Raw genomic sequence first — 19,429 nt, 5'->3', positions numbered from 1 at the left:
GATCATCGCCTGGGTAATCTTGGTTGGATGGGAGGAGGTAGAAGCACCCGGGGACTGTGACAAAGAAGAAGGAGTTAGAGCAGATGTACCTGAAGGCCCGAAGGCTGAAGTAGGCAAAGATGCCTTTGTAAGTATAGAATCGACATCAACCTCCGGAGAAGCATCTGTCGGAGCTGCTCTCCTCCTGTCAGCCTCCTCTCGTGTGTACTCAACCTCAATGCACCAGATGTCAGTGGAGGAAGACAAGGTAACCTCAATATCTCTCGTATCATCCCGGGGCACTCCAGCACATCGGTATAACTCTGTGATCAAGACCGAAAATGGTAGGAAAGTCTGCCACTACTTGGCCCTCGTGGCCATCTCCTACTTAATAAGGAGTCCCATGTTGATGTTCCTCCGGGATATGATCGCCCCAAGCCAGGCTGCCTTGGGTTGGCGAAGGATGGACTCGTTCTGGGATGGCATGATGGTGTTGCTTATAAAGCCAAACTAGAACCGAGCAGCAATACTTAGATCCCTCTTCTCTATGGGGACCCCTGCCTCGATCAACCTCGGGGTGGTATCGAAAATCAATGGGGCCAACCAGCCTTTCAAGTTATCAAAGGACTGAGTAGCCGGCAAACCCTCGTATGCCATTGTAGCTCCGAGACCCCTGCCAAGTACAATATTAATGTACTCGCTATTGCATCCAACATCCCTACCCCGGACCATGACCGACTTAACTGGTCTGAACTCTCTGGCCTTTTTCTTGTTCTTCGAAACTAAGTCACTAAACGTTGTATAGAACTCCTGGACCCATGAAGGAATATAGGGGTCTCAGGGCCTGGTGAACTGCTCAAACCGGTGGAAGTGGAGGGTGTCTCTCAACCCGGAGTATTTGCCCTCAAGGCCCTCTGTAGATAACAAATTCTCCTATAGGATATTTCACAATCCATCAGCTTTTAACCTGTTGAGAAGCCTGGGAAGAGGGACTACTGGTGGCACTGGAGCAATAGAAGGTGTCAGAGCTAGAATTGAATCTGTTGGGGTGAAAGCTAAAGGGATTCTAGGTGAGTCAAGGTGCGATCTAGCACGGATCTCAGCCCGTCGGGACTGTAAGGGCTGGTCATCCTCCGTCTCATAGAATGTTGTATGGGGACCCTCACTATCGGAGTTGTGCTCCGGAGCCTCAGATATGGCCCTCATTCATTTGCCCTTGCCTCCCTTTGGAGGCTCTCGCCTTCCCTTTTTGGGAGGATTTGCTCCCCCTTCATTTATCACAATACCACGTGCTCTTTTGTGGGGTGACTATGTTTGTCCTTTCCATATCTACAAAATAATGGAAAAGAGTTAGAAACAATTCAAGCAAAAGCACAGAAAAGTAGCTGCAGACAGACTCGCCGAATCTCTTTGGCGAGCTCGATCGGGCTCGCCGAAAGGATTGGCTTAAAAATCTCAGAATATTATGGTATGTCGGCCATGGTAAGACCTTTTGGCGAATCGCCTAGAGCATTAAGTGAGCAAGAACTAGCCCGCCAAAAGTTACAGTGCAATTAAGGGTCAGGGGCACAGACAAAGGGCTATCAAGAAGGACTTTCGGTGAGTCGCTGAGTGCATTCGGCGACATCAGGCTTCTTGCCAAAAGTTACAGAACCAAACTTCACATTTAGCACGAAATTAAAGGTGATATGGGGAACTTCAGTGAATCGTCGAGTGGTTCGGCGAGCTCGACCCAGCTCACCAAACGACCCAACGTGCCTACTTTTAATTCAACTTCTCAAACTCAACCCCCCATCCCCCAAAAACAAAATCAAAACTTGCACTTCCACAATTAAACTAAGACTCATTACACCCATGCCTCCGGGATACTCAGACTTCTCCCGATTTGACAAAATTTGGCCATTTGATGACTTTTGCCCTTAAGAATGACGTCAATCGCTCCATCATTAGGCAAAATATGTCATTTGGTACAAATACGGACTACTTAGACTTCACCCGACTAAACCCAACAACATGAAAGCACAACCCCACAATTTTTAATCAATTTTAAGGCACACAATCTCAAGAATTCAACATTATAGGCATTTAAGGCATGATATTCAAGTTAAACTAGGCACACACATATACAATTATGATCAAAGAGGCCCAGAACACATCACTAAGACAAAATCAGTTGCATAAGAGTACAAATTGCTAAAAATGATTTCGGGGTTCAGAAAACCAACCTTAGATGTCGAATAATTAAGATTTGAAAAGCTAGGCGGCGAAGATTCCAACTCCGAGCACACAATCAATGACTCAAATACAGTAAAAATGCAAAAATATAGAAAACTAAAGTGTGGGTATGAGTTTGGGAATTTCAAAAGTGAGGGAAAATGAAAGAGTTTGAAAGTTTAAACCTTTGGCCTTTAAAAAGGGTCCAGTTCTCACACATTTGGCGACATTAGTTTTGCTCACCGACCCTCTCGGCGACACGCCGAGTGGGCACTTACCTCGCCGAGCTTTACAGAACCTCCAGTTAATGTGGAAGTCCAAGCGGCGGACTAGGTCGTGATCGCCAACTTGGTCGGCAATTAGCCAAGTTGCTTCTTGTCTCGCCGAGTTTTACAGACTTCAATTTCAAATTTTCTTGAGTCCAACTGTTGTCCAAGTCGGGCTCGCCGACCTCTTCGGCGACTCGCCGACTAGACTTTTAGCTCGCCAACCTGCACTTTTCAATACCTTCCACACTTTGACCTACACAATCAATACACCATTATTTCAACTGAAAAAGAAAGCAAATAAAAACTTGGGTTGCCTCCCAAACAGCGTCTTAGTTAACGTCGCAGAACGACGTAAGTCCACACTCAAACCTCATTCTTTGGATTAGCCATAGTATCACTAGGCAAACCCCCTTGCTATCTCGAGTTTAAATAAGACAAGATATGACCCATTTGGGTCTCCAACTGCTTGATCGATATTGAATGGGAGGTAACAGTCTGGCTAAGGGTCGACACATATTCTTTCATTTCTTTCAAAATCTTATCTGACCCCTCAACTTTGTTAAGGATACGAGAAAGCATATCCTCAGATTGGCCACCTTCCGAATCCTTTGGCATTTGACGCTTGTGGGGAGGCACATACCTATCTTTCACCCCATCCTTCCAATTGGGATTTCGATCCCTCCATTCTCGATCACGATCCTTCCAACCTTCATCCTTGTTCCAACCTTGGTTAGCACCCTGCCTCGAGTAGTTTGAACGATAACCACCACCTTGGTTGGCTAAGAAATTCACCTCTTCATTATATAAAGCCTCAAACTTGGCCTCATTCGGATAAACAGACCCGACACCCATGGCATTGACACCTCAAGCACCAACTCCCATGACATTTTTGGAAAAAATGTCAAGTTGTGTCATGATCTTGGCCATGTTCTGGTCCCTCTCTTGGTTTTTCTCCATCTACTCCTTGGTCAATTTAAACGTGAGAGGGGAGACCTGGTCTTCACGGTGTACCACCCCTGTTGATTGTGGTCATGCCATCCAAAAGCTGAGTTGCTATAACATAAGGTTGTTGCATCAAACTTCTAGGAGAAAGTTGGTCAACAACACCCTTGTTTATCGAGTCAAGGCTTCGGTAAAAATACAGCAGCAACACGTTATTAGGCAAACCATGAGTTGGGCATTGGAGCACCAACTTCTTGAATCGTAGCCAAGTTTCATGAATTGACTCTCCCTCCAGACACTTGAAGCTATGAATGTTATTCCAAAGAGCCATCATCTTCGAAGGAGGGAAAAATTGCACTTGAAATACGGTAACCAACTCCTCCCATAAAGTGATTGATTCACGTGTCAATTCAGCCAGCCACTTACATTCTTCTCCCATCAAAGAGAACGGGAACAACCTCAACAGGACCAACTCTTGGGATATGTTCTTGAAGGAGAAAGGTCCGCAAAAATCCACGAAGTTTGTAATATGCTCATGGGGATCCTCATGAGCCAAACCACCGAATAGCCCCTTCAATTGCAAGACCTACAACATAGTACTTATGATATGGAACACCGTATTCCCTTCGGCCGGATGCAAGTGAATGGCACCAATACCACCTATAAGATGGGGGGTCATTAGCATTAAGCTCGTTGACAACATTGAGGATTCTGATGTCATCTTTGTGTCATACTTGGCAACCATTGCTGCCGTTCACACTCATACTTCCTTTTCAAAACACAAACAAGCGAAACAAAACTAAAATTAAGTAAGTTCAACTATGACTAACAAGAACAAAATTCAACTAAATTAAAGAATCTTAACCAACACCACTCCCCGGCAATGGCGCCATTTTGATTTCACGTATCAGGACATTTCTTCCACATCTAAGTGCCAACGATAATTAGTAAGTAATATAACCCAACTAAGTGAGTTGGGGTCAAATCCCACAGGGAGTGGTACGTGCTTAATATTCAAGTGCCAAGTACAAATATGTTCAAGTCAATCATAGGTAAAGACATTTACGAATAAAAACATAGTTCAAATTTAGGGTGACACAAGTGTCAAATATGGGGGTTTTGATTGTATTTATCAACTACAACAGCAACATATAACACTAATGAACAAGTAAAGAGACGGGCTCTTGGGATGTGATTGGATTATAGGCTAAGGTAGACTAATGGGTAATTGGAACTGATAGTAAATAGTTGTGAATCAGTGAATAAGCTAGACATTAGTGGGGATAAACTTTCTCTCAAACAATTTACCCTGAATCAAATTGGTTTCTCTCTAACACCAACAAGCAGCAATTAAGAACAACCTACGCTTTAGTCCATTCACTCTCTCGAGCTGAATGTGTGGAAAAGGGTTTAGGATTCACTCTCTCGAGTTGAACCCATGACAACCAATACTCACAGACTATCAAATCAGTAATCTTGGTTTTAAAACCTCTCTCTCGAGCAAGCCAAAAACACGAAGGTAGAATTGTATTTGCAACTAGAACCCTTTAAATTAAACCACAATTATTGAATGAAATCACTTCTAAACAGCATTTAAACTATCAATTAACAATACTGATAAGCTAAATCAACCCATAATCACATCGTCACACCACAAAAATTGGGGTTTTAGATAGACATCATAAAAAGATAGAAATCGTTACCAAATTGTGTTTCCATCAACTGGGTAAGATTAATTTCGTCTTTACAAAGGTCCAAATTGAAGAATCTCAAAGACCCACTTCAAATTTCTCAAAAAGGGAAAACTTCAATTCTTCAAAGCTAAGGGAAAATATTGTCTCAATACTCCAAGTTCTATCTCATAAATTCTATATTATGAAAACTAATTCTATATTCTGAAAACTGATACTAAACTAAGAATTCAAAAATGTATTTATAGTCACCGAAAAATTGTTGCGAAGGACCAACCAGTGCAGTAAGTCGAGATCGCCGATCCACTCGGCGATCCGCCCTTTGGTCAGTTCCATCGCCTTTTTGCCTTGGTCTATAGCATCCTCAAGTTCTGTAACTTTGGGTGATCTAAAACTACATCACGGAACCGTTCAGCAACAAGCCGACTGCTCCATTCCATCGCCGACTTGATTTTCTCCTTCACGGCTTGGCACACTGGAACTTTAGGCGACATCATAGCCATTCGGCAACTCGCCCAATGGGTTACGTGATCACCAGGACTTTTTTCCTTCGTTCTTTCAGCTGCCTTGTTCATTTTTTGCTCATTAGTGTCCATGCTTTGTTCCTCAACCCAAATACCTGGAAATCAAGGATTTACATCAGTTATTTGCACAAAATAAGTATTTAAGGACACTAAATCTATCCAAATAAAGCCCTAAATGAGTCCAAATCGTGGACTCATCACCCACCCCTTTTCCCTAGAAGTTTGAAGAATTTTCTTATTCATTTTTTTACCATTACTCAAGAACTTCTGAAGAACTTTACAATCAAGATCCCAATATAAACTTCAACAAAATCCATCAAGAACTCAATTTCTCTACCCTCATGAATGTAAATACGATGAAATAAATCATGATTGGTGCATGGGTGAACCAACCCAACGTAATGTGATCTCACATACCTTGTAGGGATTAACCCTTGGCGAAATCCGCAAGAGAAATCTCAAGAACGCTGATGAACTTTGCCATTTCTCCTCTTAAGTTCTTTTTCCAAAAACCCTAGCGTGAAATCTTTGAGTGCGTAAACTGAACCGATTCATTTTAGACACCTACTTAGTTACTAAAAATGAAATAAATTAATTGGGTATGGAGAAGTCTAAAATACCCCTATAAAATCCGATTAACTTTATTTATCTAGATAGTCCAACTTCGAACGGGCATATCTCCCTCGTACAAGCTCAAAAATTAGGAAACTCGGTGGAGTTGGAAAGATAATTCCAAGAACTTTCATTTGATATCTTATTTGCCACCTAACTCATCATGTACTGAAAGTTATGGTCATTTGAAGTTGACCTAAAACATATACTTAGCAAAACTTGCCAAACTTTGCAAATCTAATCTTTCCAAATATGGTTTTCTTTCTAATCCTAGTTCTTTCAAATAGTGGGGTATTACAGAGATGATGATATAGATCCACGGCTTTAGAGTGTCAACTCCAAACCTAAGGGGGAGATGATAAGATCAGAAACCAAATTAAGTATTGAGGATGAGATAGTGATGTCTTCTGAAAGAGTTTTAGAGGTATATCAATCCATCCATAATCTTGTGTATTCCTCAAGTCCAGTTATTACAACAACTTGTTGACATTTCTAATATCATAATTGTGTCTATTACCTATGCTCATACACTTCAGAGAGATTTACATCTATGCTAGTTTCCAGAATGAGGGGCAAAGCCTTTATCCCATTAACCTCGATCTTAATCCATAAAGTTATGGATATCAGCCTCAAAATATGACCATATTCATATGACTATTCATTTCTCATAGTATGTTCAGTCTCACAAGTTCATGATTTACTCTATGGCTACCAACATAATGTTATGTCGTGCATATTCTTATATCAGAATTCTCAAATGAATCGTGCTTATGATCTTTCCCCCTATAGTCCTTTCAGTAATCCTTTTTAGTTTTGGAGACTGGTGTTGTTGATAGTAGTTGTGTTATGATGGAGGAGGGGATTGTTATTTTATATTGTGATAGTGATGGTGTGATTATTCCATCTAAGGTTATGAATGTGGAGAAAGAAGGAGATAAAGTTTTACAGTGAGTACTAAGTCAGCTTTCTAGTGGTAATGCATGAAAGTTCAGTTGGTAGAGATGATGAGAGGATGGGAAGTTGTTAAAAAGTGGGTTAGTAGGAGTCTATGGAGTGGTTAAAGTTATAAACTTGAATGTGGTGTTGTTATAATGTGGACAATGCGTAATACATTAGGTATTTCGTGATATGAGCTCAAGGTTAGCTGAATGTAGTGGTAAGGAATAGTGTTCTTGGGATGAAAATTTCCTACAAAGGTATAGAACCTCAATCTTGTGATTTAGATCAGAATAATCACCCTATGTTAAATACTTTGTGATTCTAAGTTAGACTTGAATATAATAAGAGTAACCCATTTGCATTCTCAGACCACTTGTCATTCGAGGATGAATAATTCCAAGGGGGAGATATTGTAACACCCCAAAATTTTTGAAGTTAAGACTCGAACCATTCTTCATTTACTTGTAGGGTCATATAGGGTGATTCATAAATTGTCCATATGTATAAAAGTAAATTATTTATGTTGGAATGATTTTGTATATCAATTAATGTCACTAAAAACTCCTACCACAAAGTTGAGTTGAAAGTTTTCTTACCGATTAAGTTTTGATTTAAGATTCTCCTTGGGTCAATTTCAAACAACCATATTTCTTAGAATATAAAGAGTTACGTGGCCCACAACCTATTAAATTAAAGGTATTTGAGTCTACTTTCCAATGCCACCAATTTCATGTCAATCCAATTTTGAGTAAAAAGTTATGACCATTTTAGCAACTGGTGTAGTGCAGTTCCGTTTTAGCCGTGGGAAAATTCTAAATAAGGTAATTTTCTTCTCCTTATACCACTAGTAAAACCTTAAAAATGGATTTCTTAACTCCTATAAAGCCCTAAACAATCCTATTTTCCTCTTTTGATCCATCATTCTCTTCTCTCTCAATCCCTAAGGCAAAACCCTAAGGAAAAATTGAAGTAGAAGACTCTATTCAAGATTTTTTCCATCTTTTTCAAGATTCTTCTTCAAGGTAATTTTTTCTCCAAGAATTGCATTCTTTCCAACTCAAATTCCTCCATACAATTATGAATCACTAATGAAAATCATAAATCTTGACCATAGAGATTTCAAGAAACTATTTCAAAAATCTCAAGAAAGATTTTCTTTATTGTTTACCTTCAAGCTAGGGTTTCAAGGCTTCTAATCAACTACTTCTTTAAGATTCTTCATGAACCTTGTTCTTTCAGGTATGTAGGGCTATCATATTGTTGGACTAGTTTTTCCTCACGCCCTACATCTACTTTTAGATCAGTAAAAGCGTAATCTAGGATTCTTTCCCTAGATTTGAGTATTCTAGAGATAAGTTGATTTTGAGTTCTTGAGTTCATGTTTCTCTTTAAAATTACATTCCAAATTATTGAGTTTCTATATTGTTATTGAGATCCTTGAGTTGATTTGTTCATGTATATATTTCAGCATGAACCCTATTTTGAGTTATAAATTTTGAAAAGCTTTTTCAAAAAGCCAACACTTGAGTTCTTAAACTGAGTTTTGAGAAAGTAAAGATGAGTTTTGAGAAAAGAGTTTCTAAAACATGATTAGTATGACAATCGAGTATTCCATCAATGTATGAGCAGTATGGTATCTAGTTATACCATCAATGTTTATGTGGTATGACTTCCCGAGTCATCAATGATAATATTAAAATATAATTTTGATATGTTTTTTTTGAGAAAGATTTTTCAAGTATGAATTGAGTAATAGTATAAGGGGACTATGTATTCCCAGAGGTATCAATTTTTACTTTGATAAAAGAGAAACTCAGATTTCTAAATGAGTTATAAGTTCAAAAGATATTTCAAAAGCAGTTAACTATTTTAAGAGGGTAGTTTGAGCAACTATCTCAAATTAGAGGAAGAGTTATGTTTTTAAACATATAAGCATAAGTATATATATATATATATATATATATATATGGGATTAGTTTTGAGCACTGATTTGGGGAAGAGTTCAGAAAACTCAAAGCCCCCAAAACCATGTCTGCCAACATGGGTAAAGGATCATACCTTTTAGATTACTCCTTATTGCTTAGTAGATCCACTTAGTTGAGGTGTCCTATATCCCAGAAAGGTATAGGACAGTTCTGGCAGCGTTGGCGAGACGTTGTATCTTCATGTAGCTCATAGTGATAGTTGTCGGTTAGAGAATCTCCCAATATAGTTAAAGTGTATTTTATATATCATTTATTATGTTCAGTTTAGAGATGAGAAAGTATATTGTAAATCTTTAAATGATTTAACTCCTTTATTTATTTACATTGAGCTTGAGTACATTGTTATCTATTGCAGTCCTTTCTTTCAGTTATTTGTTATTCCACTATATTACATACTCGTACATTCAATGTACTAATTTCATTCGACCTGCATCTTTTAATGATGTCCATATAGGTTCTTAGGATCCTCAACAAGAGTATGTTGATATAACTTCATCCGCTTGTCTAATTATGAGTGAGACCTCCTTACTTTCAGAGTACTCCAGTTTTATGAGTTGTTAGTAGTAGATTTTTTGAGGAGTCATGGGTCTTGTCCAGACACTCATCTTTATACAGTAGAGGCTTCATCGATAAAAAGCTTTTAAGAGTCTTTCAGTTTTTAAATGATGTATTTAAGCTTTAACTTATGATTCATACTCAGTATATTAAGCAAAGTTTTGAGATTTAGTAAGTTGTTTTTAGGCATTTCTTTCAATATGATGCTTATGTATGCTCAAGTTAGTCTTCTGCTTATAGTCAATCAGGATGTGGATTCACTTGGGGACCATCAATTGTTCTCGAGTGTCGGCCACGTCCAGGGTGTAGGCTCAGGTCATGAAACTTACCACAAATACTTGCGATCTGAGTTGGACCGAAAAGATCCATATGAAGTAATTGAAGAGGATTAGTGGTACTTACACTAACCTTGACCTTGAAGGAAGAGAGAGTTTTCTTACCATGTTGACAAGCGTCACATAAATTATCCTTCTCAAATTTTATTTTTGGAAGTCCAATGACTAGTTTAAGTGTGGATAGTTTTTCAAGAGCATGCATGCTTGTGTGACCAAGTTTTCTGTGCCATAGCCAGGATTCATTCATTTGACACTATAGTGAGACATGTGCGAGTAGGTAAGTCAATGTTGTCTAGGACGCAAATATTAACAGCACGATCTCCAACAATTGTGATGTCCTTATTCGCATGTATGATGGTGCAATTCGTAGTGTTGAAAGAGAATTTGAATCCAACATTACATAGTTGACTGAGGCTAAGCAAGTTGTGTTTATGTCCTTCTACAAGATATACTTCTGATAGATCACAGGATGAGCTGAGAGAGATTGAACTGCCTCCTACTACTTCTCGTTTTGCATTGTCTCCAAACTGTACATATCCTCCATCAATTTTTTTTGAGTCAGTGTCTATTACCCACATTCTTTTTTGTAGGTTTTATTGATTTTCTCCTGGAATACAATTAGATTAATTGCTTTTAGGTTCCTAATAGGTCATTTTTTGCAGATCTCCATCTTCAAGAATAGTAGCTTTTAGTTTCTCAAGCCTTGTGAAGACTTATGAAGAGTTTTCTACCTTGTAAACCATTAGAGTACACCATCCCCAGAGATTTGAGCTCGCAAAGAATTTAGCTAAATCTTGAGAACATGTCCTCTAAGTTTTTTTGTTTTCCACTATTTTGAATAATTCATATTCATTTACTAGTGAACTGATCTGAGATTCGGTTACTTTGCTAGTTCCTTCATATGTTACCTCGAGTTTGTCCCATATTTCTTTTGCAGTCTAGAATGTTGAGATCTTGTTGTATGATATACCGTGATTTTACGGTATTTCTAATACATTTCACTTACAAGTTGTGTGTGTCTAGGGACTTTTTGTATTGGTTTTTATGTGTTTTTATCATATTTTGCAGGAAAGATGTTCAGGCGCGGAGGTAAAGAGACAGCCGAAAGAAATGCAGAAAAGGGCATCTACAGAGGTGATCTACGAACCGTAGGTCCATTGACGCTTCGTAGATGGTGTTCGTAGATCAGTAGGCAAGGCATGGAAGACAAATCAGGGAAATTTGACCAAGTGTGTAACCACGGTGGCCATTGACGGTCTGTAGATGGATCTATGAACCGTACTATTGATCCATAGATTGATAATGCGAGGGTTCCAGTACCTGATGTTTGAAAAATTCCAAGTATAGAGCTACGGAGAGGGATTGATAGATCTTAGATCGATCTACGGTCTGTACTGCAACTTCGTTGTTTGCTTTAGAGAAGCTAATTTTTGGAAGATGAAATATTTTCTAAGTCCTGGCTGACGGAAGGGACTCACGGACCGTAGATCCATTGACGGTCCGTGAGTCAGTCTCGTGGAATGAAGACGCGTGCCTGAACAAACTTTCTTTGTTTTGTTTCCCTTTTTATTTAGGACTTGTTTTTCTATAAATAGGGCATGTAAACCTCATTTTTGGGGGTTAGACATTAGTATTTTATACTAGTTCTTGACTTAGGGAGATTAACTTGCAACTTTAGCAATTCTTAATTTCCTAAGTTCGTTTTGAAGATTTTATGTTGCAATTCAAGTTGAATTTCTGGGTTTATTATTCTTCTTACGTAAGCTCATAATTCTTTCATCTAAAACAATGAATTGTGTTTATATGATTATGGGTAACTAAACTCCACAACTAGGGTTGTGGGAACCATAAGCGATTAACAAAGTATGAATAGTAAATAAGCAATTCTTGAATAGTGTTTTGCATGCATTGATAATTCTTTCGTTTAGAAATCTTTTTAACGAGTGCATGCGTTAGAACTCGCCTTGTTGCTACTTGCCGGACCAAGGAGATAATCAACAAGAAAAGAATTATCAACATAGATTTAGTGTGATACTATCTAATAGGCTAGTATCTATTGGTGGGAAGTAATAACTAAGCCAAAGATCGATTATGATGTCTAATATGAGGTAAAGGTAAGGGTTAGTAAATTATACACACGTAGCCGGACCAAGGTGCGGGGTGAAATTCTCTAGATGTCAGACCAAGGATTTAGAGATACCTAACTTATCACTTTGCATGTAGTACACTAGGAAAGGATTGTTATTACTAGGATTACTATGTTATGAGCTTGTGGGGAACACGTATACCCTAGTTATTTCTCTCATCTTGATAACAACCAAAACTGAATTTTTGATTACTGATTATTTATTGAATTCGTACAATTTGTTTCACAAAACCCCCCCTTTTAATTACTTGTTTCTGGAAGTAATTTGACTAATTGAATATAATTATTGGTTAAAGTAAAGTCTAAACCATTTTCCTCGTGGGATCGACCCCAACCTACAAGTTGGGTTCTTTACTTGATAACGATCACTTATGCTTCTTTAGGGAGGTGTAATTTGAGCGTATCATTGTACTCTACTCTGCTAAGTGCACAGTATAACAAGCTTATAGCTCTAGCATTAGTTTGAATTACCTCTTGCTGTTCCTTTGTAATGTCAAAGTATTTTGGATCAAACGGTTTATCAGTAGCGTCTTTTCCTCTGAGTCCGGGAATAGGCTTTGGACCCTTTTTGATAAAAATCCATCCTTGAAGATCGTTTGAGATAACGAAGATTCTGAATATATCTTTCCAATAGGAGTAGTGTTTGTCGTTTAAGTAAGGAGCTCGAATAGAAGAGTGTCCATCTTGAAGAAGAGCGCCACGAATTCGATAATTATTCATAGATCATTGCTCATGTGCAATTAAACACTATATGTGAGACCTACTCTAATACCAATTGAATGTCAAGAGGGGGAGGTGAATTAAAAAACCTTTAAACGACTTCTGAAATGGGTCAGTCGATTCACCTGCAAGTTAGTATCACAGTTTAAAGTAATAGTAAATGTAGTAAGTAAAAGACTCATAGAGTTTTATATTGTTTCAGAACACTGGTGCGGTGCCTACTTCCAGTCCCCTTAAGTTTCAGGGGTTTCCTTAAGACCTTGTTGAGAACTTGGGTAGTATAAATTATTTTGACATAAAACCTTGTCTGATGTACAGATCAGAACTTCTACTTTGACACAACCTCTACTTGTATAACATACACTAAGATTTTTATTTCTCTTTTCTTTTTCAATTATATGCTCACAAGAATATAAAGCTTTTATGAAAGATAATAAAAGACAACAGTACAAGTTCAAGCGAAGTGTATACTTCACAACTGCGACTATGACTAGGTTTATATAGTGTTAAGTATTGCTCTTTTAGGGAAAAGGGATCAAAATACCCTTGAAGTATTAGAAATGGTACAAAACTACCCTCCATCCACCTATTGACTCCAAAATACCCTTGACATCCATCTTTGGGTCCAAAACTGACCACTTATTTAACAATTTTAAATTTAAACTATTTAAATGTTTCTTAAAAAAAATATGTGGAGTTGAACTGTTGGTTATAATTGAATTTATTAATATAATTTATAAACCCACCCATTTCTAATTAAACATTCCCCAATTAATAAACCCGCCTCAAATTATAATTGCTCGCCTATTAAACAAAACCCTTCACCTTTCCTTTGCAATGTCGTCTTCTTCCCAGGTTTATAAGAACAGTGTTCTGCTTCAGTTGGAGATGGAAGAGGTTTATGCCCTAAAAATGGAGTCAACTTTAATAGGGAACGGTTAATCCAGTTGCATCCAATTCAAAATCTCTTATCCAGGGAGCTTGCTCGTGGTCTTTTTATAAACTTCATACTCTAAATCGAGAAAGAAATTGTTTGTGGTCTTCTTATAATCCTGATATTATAAACCTTGAAAGAATTTTTTTGGGAATAAGACGACCTTGGAAAGGAAGGGTGGAGGGTTTTGTTTAATGGGTGGGTGATAAGTCCACGATTTGGACTCATTTGAGGCTTTATTTGGATAGATTTAGTGTCCTCAAATGCTTATTTTGTGCAAATAACTTATGTAAATCCTTGTTTTCTAGGTATTTGGATTGGGGAACAAAGCATGGACACTAAGGAGCAAAAAGGAACAAGGCAGCTGAAAGAACGAAGAAAAGAAGGTCTAGTGATCCCTAACCCATTGGGCAAGTCGCCGAAAGGCTATGATCTCGTCTAAAGTTCCAGTGTGCCAAACCCTGAAAGAGAAAATCAAGTCGGCGATAGATTGGAGCAGTCAGCGTGTCGCTGAACGGTTCTGCGATGCAGTTTTGGATCTCCCAAAGTTATAGAACATGAGGATACTGAAGGCCAAAGTAAAAAGGCGATGGAATTGACCAAAGGGAGGATCGCCGAGTGGATCGGCGATCCTGACTTACTACGCCGAATGGTCCTTAACAACATATATTTGGCGACTATAAATACATTTTTGAATTATAAGTTTAGCATTAGTTTTGCATAATAGATTAGTTTTCATAATACAGAACTCTGAGTTTGGAGACAATATTTTCCTTAGCTTTGAAGAATTGAAGTTTTCCATTTTTGAGAAATTGGAAGTGGTACTTTGAGATTCTTCAATTTGGACCTTTGTAAAGACAAAATTAATCTTACCCAGTTGATGGAAACACAATTTGGTAATGATTTCTATATTTTTATGATGTCTAGCTAAAACCCCAATTCTTGGGTGTGATTATGTGATTATGGGTTGATTTATGGGTATTGCTAATTGATAGTTTAAATGTTGTTTAAAGGTGATTTCAATCAGTAATTGTGGGTTAATTTAAAGGGTTGTAGTTGCAAATGCAATTCTACCTTAGCGTTTTTGGCTTGCTCGAGAGAGAGGTTTTAAAACCAAGATTACTAATTTGATGGTCTGTGGGTATTGGGTTGTCATGGGTTCAGTTCGAGAGAGTGAATCCAAAACCCTTTTCCACACATTCAGCTCGAGAGAGTGAATGGACTAAAGCGTAGGTTGTTCTTAATTGTTGCTTGTTGGTGTTCGAGAGAAACCAATTTGATTCGGGGTAGATAGTTCGAGAGAAAGTTTATCCCCACTAAAGTCTAGCTTATTCACCGATTTATAGTTATTTACTATCAATTATAGTTACCCATTTTTCTACCATAGCCTATAATCCAATCACATCTCAAGAACCCGTCTCTTTACTTGTTAATTAGTGTTATTTTCTACTGTCGTAACTGATAGTTAAAACCAAAACCCCCATATTTGAGACATGTGTCACCCTAAATTTGAAGTATTTTTTTATTCGTAAATGAATTTACCTAAGATTGACTTGAACATATTTGTACTTGGCTCTTGAATCTTAAGCACATACCACTCCTTGTGGGATTCGACCCCAACGTTGGGTTATATTACTGACTAAAGATCGTTGGCACTTAGAAATGGATGAAGTGTCCTTATACGCGAAATCAAAATGGCGCCGCTACCGGGGAATGGTGTTGGTTAAAATTCTTTAGTTATGTTGAATTTTTTTTCTTGTTAGTCATTGGTGAACTTACTTAATTTTAGTTTTGTTTTGCTTGTTTGTATTTTGAAACAGGAAGTATAAGTGTGATCGACAACAATGGTAGCCAAGTAGGCCACCAAGATGACATCAGAAACCTTAATGATGTAAACGAGTCTAATGCTAATGGCCCACATCCTATGGGTGGAATTGGTGTCATTCGCTTGCCTCTGATAAAAGGGAACGCGGTGTTCCATATCATAAGTACTATGTTGCAGCTCTTGCAATTGAAAGGGTTGTTTGGTGGCTTGGCTCATGAGGATCCCCATGAGCATATTAGAAACTTCGTGGATGTTTGCGGACCGTTCTCCTTCAAAAACATATCTCAAGAGTCGGTCTGGTTGAGGTTGTTCCCATTCTCCTTGATGGGAGAAGCATGTAAGTGGCAGGCTGAATTGCCACGTGAATCAATCACTTTGTGGGAGGAGTTGGTCACTGCATTTCAAGTGCTATTTCTCCCTCCTTCGAAGATGATAACTCTTCGAGATAGCATTCAGAGCTTCCAGCATCTGGAGGGCGATCCAATTCATGAAACTTGGCGACGATTCAAGAAGTTGGTGCTCCAATGCCCAACTCATGGCTTGCCTGACAACGTGTTGCTGCAGTATTTTTCACCGGAGCCTTGACTCAATAAACAAGGGTGTTGCTGACCAACTTTCTCCTCAAGGTTTGATGCAGCAACCTTATGTGATAGCGGCTCATCTCTTGGATGGCAGACCACAATAAACCGGGCATGGTACACCCGTGAAGACCAGGTCTCCCCTCTCACGTTTAAATTGACCAAAGAGCAGATGGAGAAAGACCAAGAGAGGGACCAGAACATGGCCAAGATCATGACACAACTTGACATTTTGTCCAAAAATGTCATGGGGAGCTGGTGCTCGAGGTGTCAATATCGTGGGTATCGGGTGTGTTAATCCGTATGAAGCCAAGTTTGAGGCTTTGTACAACGAAGAGGTGAACTTCCTATCTAACTAAGGAGGTGGTTATCGTTCAAACTACCCGAGGCAGGGTGGTAACCAAGGTTGGAACAGGGAGGAAGGTTGGAACGATCGTGATCGAGAGTGGAGGGACCGTAACCCCACTTGGAAAGAGAGAGAAGGGGAGAAGACAGATATGTTCCTCCCCATGAGAGCCAAAAGCCAAAGGATTTCGAGGGAAGTCGGTCGGAGGATATGCTTTCTCATATCCTCAACAAAGTTGAGGGCTCTGACAAGATTTTGAAAAAAATGAAAGAATATGTGTCGACCCTTAGCCAGATGATTACCTCCCATTCAATATCGATCAAGCAGTTGGAGACCCAAATTGGTCATATATTGTCTCATTCAAACCCTAGACATCAAGGGGGTTTGCCTAGTGATACTATAGCTAACCCCAAGAATGAGGTTTGAGTATGGACTTGCGTCGTACCGCGACATTAACTAAGGCGCTGCTTGGGAGGCAACCCAAGGTTTTATTTGCTTTCTTTTTAAGTTTGAAATAATGCTGTGTGATTGTGTAGGTCAAAGTGTGGAGCTAAAAGTCCAGTCAATGCATCAGTGAAGAGGTCAGTGAGCCCGACTTGGACCACCGTTGGACTCAAGACAATTTGTAATCAGATTCTGTAAAACTTGGTAGCCCAGGAGCCACTTGGCGAATCGCCGACCAGGTCGGCGATCACAACATAGTCCGCCGTTTGGACCCCCACATTAACTGGAGGTTATGTAAAACTCGGCGAGGTAAGTTCCCACCCGGAGTGTCACCGAGTGGGTCAGTGAACAAAACTAATGTCGCCGAATGGGCAAGAACTGGACGGTTTTTAAGGCCAAAGGTTCAAAAGTTAAAACTCTTTCACTTTCCCTCACTTTTCAACTTTCCAAAATAACACCCGCACTTTAGTATTCTATATTTTTGCATTTTTACTATATTTGAGTCATTGATTGTGTGCTCAGAGTTCGAATATTTTCCGCCTAGCTTTTCAAATCTTCATTATTCGGCATCTAAGGTTGGTTTTCCGAACCTCGAATTCATTTTTAGCAATTTGTACTCTTTTGCAATGATTTTATCTTAGTGATGTGTGTTGGACCTCTCTGATCGTAATTGTATGTGTGTGTGCTTTGTTAATTAGAATATTGTGCGCGTAATGCCTTTATTGTTGAATTCCCTAGGTTTTCGTGCTTTAAAATTGGTTAAAAATTGTGGGGTTGTGCTTGCATGTTGTTGGGTCTAGTCGGGTGAAGTCTAAGTAGCCCGCAGTTGTGCCAAATGACATATTTTGCCCAATGATGGAGCGGTTGATGTCATTCTTAATGGAAAAAGTTGTCAAATGGCCAAATTTGGCCAAATCGGGAGAGGTCTGATTATCCCAGAGGCATGTTGTAATGGGTGCTAGTTTAATTGTGGAAGTGCATGTTTTGATTTTGTTTTCGGGGGCTGCGGGGTTGAATTTGAGGAGTTAGGTTGAAAGTAGGCGCGTTGGGTCGTTTGGCGAGCTGGTTCAGGCTCGCCGAACCACTCGGTGGTTCGCCGAAGTTCCCCATATTGCCTTTAACTTTATACTAAATATGAAGTTTGGTTCTATAACTTTTGGCGAGAATCCTAAGGTCTCTAAATAAACTTGGTGACTCGCCGAAAGTCCTTCTTGATCGCCCTTTGTCTGCGCCCCTATCCATTTTAGCACTGTAACTTTCAGCGGGCTAGTTCTTGCTCGCCGAATGTTGTCGGCAATTCATTGAAAGGCCCTTCACATCGCCGACATGCCAAAATTTTCTGAGATTTTTGAGCCAATCCTTTCGGCGAGCCCGATCTAGTTTGCCAAAGAGATTCGGTGACTCACCGACTAGTTCGGCGAGTATGTCTGCAACTTCTTTTCTTTTCTTTTACTTGAATTATTCCTAACTCTTTTCCTGATGTTTTGCAGATATGGCAAGGACAAACATAGACATGCCACCCCGCAAAATAGCACGGGGTATTGTGATAAATGAAGGGGGAGCAAATCCTCCCAAAAAGGGAAGGACAGAGCCTCTAACGGGAGGCAAGGGCAAAGGCAAGTGGCCTGCATCTGAAGTGCCGGAGTGCAACTCCGACCGAGATAGAATGTTTGCTAACTCCTAGGCTATGTTATTTGAGCCTGAGGATGACCAGCCCTTACATTCCCAGTGGGCTGAGATCTATTCTAGATCTCGCCCTGACTCAGCTAGAGTCCCTTCAGCTTCCACCCCAGCAGGCTCAGTGCCAGCTCTGATACCTTTTGTGGCTCCAGTGCCACAAGTAGTCCCTCATCCCAGGCTTCTCAACAAGTTAAAAGGTGATGGATTGCGAACTATCCTCGAGGAGAAGTTGTAATCTACAGAGGGCCTTGAGGTCAAATACTCTGGGGTGAGGGACACCCTTCGCTTCGACCGGTTTGAGCAATTCATCAGGTCCCGAGGCCCCTATATTCCTTCATGGGTCCAGGAGTTCTATATTGTGTATAGTGACTTGGTTCCGAAGAGAAAGAAAAAAGCCAGTGAGTTCAGACTGATTAAATCGGTCATGGTCCGGGGTAAGGAAATTGGATGCAATAGAGAGTACATTAGTCCTGTACTTGGCAAGGTCTTGGTGCTACAGGTTCATATGAGGGTTTGCCGGCTACTCAGGCCTTGGATGACTTAAAGAGCTGGCTGGCTCCATTGATTTTCGATACCACCCCGAGGTGGATTGAGGTAGGGGTCCCTATAGAGAAGAGGGATCTGAGTATTGTTGCTCGGTTCTGGTTTGGCTTCATTAGCAGCACCATCATGACATCCCAGAACGAATCCATCCTACGCCACCCTAAGATG

At 39.6% G+C, this 19,429-nt stretch overlaps 1 protein-coding gene across 2 annotated transcripts in view; it reads left to right on the top strand.

Moving 5' to 3' along the window:
- Positions 1 to 19,429, top strand: part of LOC125835020 (ATP-citrate synthase alpha chain protein 2) — an 877,357-nt gene that overhangs the window by 261,670 nt on the left and 596,258 nt on the right. Inside the window, exon 1 of one of the 2 annotated variants that reach the window (XM_049514161.1) lies at positions 11,984 to 11,989. The exons of the other annotated variant lie outside the window; for it this stretch is intronic. The gene's annotated coding sequence lies outside the window, so the exon portion shown is untranslated. Of the gene's footprint in view, positions 1 to 11,983; positions 11,990 to 19,429 lie in introns of those variants that run through there. 2 annotated transcript variants of the gene reach the window in all.

Source organism: Solanum verrucosum, unplaced genomic scaffold, assembly GCF_900185275.1.
Source record: "Solanum verrucosum unplaced genomic scaffold, falcon-dt-bn FXZP01000058.1, whole genome shotgun sequence".
In the NCBI taxonomy this organism is placed as follows: domain Eukaryota; kingdom Viridiplantae; phylum Streptophyta; class Magnoliopsida; order Solanales; family Solanaceae; genus Solanum; species Solanum verrucosum.
The sequence above is the reverse complement of the archived record's forward strand: the minus strand, read 5'-3'. Positions and strand labels throughout refer to the sequence as shown.